Here is a 3083-nt window from a genome sequence, read left to right on the forward strand (position 1 = left end):
AGGGGGTGAGGGTTATGGTTAGGGGGAAGGGTTAGGAGGTAGGAGGGACGGGGTTGGGGGTTTTGTTAGGGTTAGAGGGTAGGGGTCGGGGTTAGGACTTAGGCTTATGTAGTAGGGGGTAGTGTTAGTGGGGAGGTGTAGGGTTAGGGGCTAGCCATTCAGGTACGTTTTGGGGGTGGGGGTTAGGGTTTAGAGGGTAGGGCTTAGGGTTACGAGGTAGGGCTTAATATTAGGGGTTATGGTTAGTGGTAGGGGTTAGGGTTAGGGTTAGGGGTTAGGGGCAGGTGGGGGGTTACAGATCAGGTTAGATTTAGCATCACATTTCAGGTTTGGATTTTGGTTAGTTAGATGTTAGGGTTAGGAGTTATGGTTAGGGTTCGGGTTCAGGTTAGGGATTAGTGTGTATTGTTAGGGGGTACCGTTAGGGGGTGGGAGGATGGGGGTTGGGGGGTTGGTTTTGGGATTTGGGGTGTTGGTGGTGGGGCGTTAGTGGTGGGGTTAGGGGTTAGTGGTTGGAGGTAGAGTTAGAGGGTAGTAGCTGGGGGTATTGGTAGGGGTAGTGTTAGGGGGTAGTGGCAAGTGGGTAGGGTGTAGCGGTAGGGGGCAGGTGGTAAGGGTTAGGGATAAGGGTTAGTGCAGGGGCAGGGGTAGGGGATTGGAGGTAGGGGTTAGGTGTAGGTTTAGGGAGTAGGGTGTAGGGGTAGGGGATTGGAGGTAGGGGTTAGGCGTAGGGTTAGGGAGTAGGGTGTAGGGGTAGAGGGTAAGAGGTAGGGGTTAGTGTAGGTGTAGGGTGTAGGGTTTGGGGGTTCAGGGCAGGGGGTAGGCCTAAAGGCACAGTTACACATCAGGTTAGGGTTAGGGTCAGGTTTCGGGTTTTAATTAGGGTTACAGTTCGGGGCTAAGGTTACAGGTTAGGTTTAGGGTTTGGGTTCAGCTTTGAGTTAGAGTTATGGAGTCATGTAAGGGTTCAGGATTGGGTTATGTTTAGGGTTACAGTTAGGGTTAGGTGTTCGCATTAGTGTTATGGCTAGCCCTTAGGGTTTGGGTTAGCATTCAGATTAGGTTTAAGGGGTTCACTTTAGGTTTAGCATTAGGGACAGGCGTTCTGGTTAGGGGTTAGGATTAGGGGTTATGCTCAGGGTAAGGGTACAAGTTCGAGTTAAGTGTGGTGGTTAGTGTTAGGAGGTAATGTTAGGGGGTAGTTTTAGGATGGAGTGTTAGGGGGTGAGGGTTTGGGAGTGAGGGGCTGTAGGTGAGGGTGGAGATCATAGAATCATAGAATCATAGAATGTTTTGGGTTGGAAGGGACCCCTAGAGGTCATCTAGTCCAACCCCCCTGCAGGAGCAGGGACACCGCTAACCAGATCAGGTTGCTCAGAGCCCCGTCCAACCTGGCCTTGAATGTTTCCAGGGATGGGGCCTCCACCCCCTCTCTGGGCAACCTGTTCCAGTGTTTCACCACCCTCATTGTAAAGAATTTCTTCCTTATATCTAGTCTAAACCTACCCTGGTTTAGTTTAAAACCATTACCCCTTGTCTTGTCACTGCTGGCCCTACTAAAAAGATTTTCCCCATCTTTCCTATAGGCCCCCTTTAAGTACTGAAAGGCCGCAATCAGGTCTCCCCGCAGCCTTCTCTTCTCCAGGCTGAACAAGCCCAACTCCCTCAGCCTGTCCTCATAAGAGAGGTGCTCCAGCCCCCGGATCATTTTTGTGGCCCTCCTCTGGACCCGCTCCAACAGGTCCATGTCCTTCTTGTGCTGAGGGCCAAGTCATGATGCAGCTCCAGGGTCATAGAATCATGGAATCACTTGGTTGGAAAAGACCTTTAAGATCATGAAGCCCAACCATACCTGTCTGCTACTAAACCATGTCTCTAAGCATCTCTGGCCAACTACCTGCTCTCTCGGGAGAGAGTTGTGTGAGTATTTGATGAACATCTCCTTCCCAAGGATTCCCAGCATCTGAAAATTGATTTAGGAGAAAAACAGCCCTTCTTTGTCAGCCCCTCGAGCTGGTGTCTTTGAACACTCGAGCCTAGAAGCCTCTTGTCCTGTCTAGGTGTGTTCGTTTTCAGAAAGGCACCGCTTTCTAGACCCAGGTCCTGGTCCCTGTTCCTGCAGTTGAACTGTCTTTGCTCATTGCACAGAAAACTTCTGTCAGTGCAGCCTCCCTCTGAAGAAAGGTTTCAAGGCACTGAAATGTCCCGGGCTTGTTGGCACATTGGGCTCCATGCTGCTCAGGATGGCCTTGTGTTGCGTGATCTGTCTGTGAAGGAGGAGAAAACAGTACGTTACTGGGAGGGTTTATTTCCCAACTTCTGTATTCAATGGCTGCTATTAGCCACAAAGTATTTAGAGGCAGGGTATTCTGGAGTGCCGAGTTAGTTCCTGGCCAGACTCGACTGAGATTTCTGCTGTGAGACATTTTAACTGTCCTCTCAATTCATGGGCATTCTTTTCTGAAACCCCTTGGGGAGACCCAAATGGACAAACTGCTGTGAAGGTAAACGGTATTTTTGTCAATTTTTCAGTGGATACTGGAGCTAATTTATTTTTGTTAAATTTTGAAATTCCAGAAGTCTCAAATGAAACTGTATTTGTTAGTGGAGTTATAGGGAAGAAGGAATTATCTCTCCTTTCCCCTACCAGTTACTTTAGAAGAGCAATTAGTATGGGGACGATTTGTTATAACACCAGAATATCCTGTTTCTTTATTGGGTCGAGATCAACCTTTAGAAAGCCCTGATATGAATCTCTTTACCGAAGACTCGTCATATTACAAGGTGGAAGGAGATTGACTGGGTTTGCTGTTACCACAGAGATGGTAGTTTTGTTAGCCAACCCATTGTCTCCCTCGCTGGGGGCCCAGGGAGCTGAAATAATTGCTTTGATCGAAGCAGTGAAATATGCAAAAACTAAAAGGTCAAATATCTATACTGACTCGAAATACGCCTTCGGAGATTGTCACACTACAAGTGCTTTGTGAAAGAAAGAGGATTTTTAAAAAAAAAAGCAGGAAAGACAATTGCTTGTGGGACACCGATTAAAGCCTTACTCGAGGCAACACAACTGCCTGTGGAAA

Source organism: Egretta garzetta, unplaced genomic scaffold (assembly GCF_000687185.1).
Source record: "Egretta garzetta isolate BGI_Z169 unplaced genomic scaffold, ASM68718v1 scaffold692, whole genome shotgun sequence".
NCBI lineage: Eukaryota > Metazoa > Chordata > Aves > Pelecaniformes > Ardeidae > Egretta > Egretta garzetta.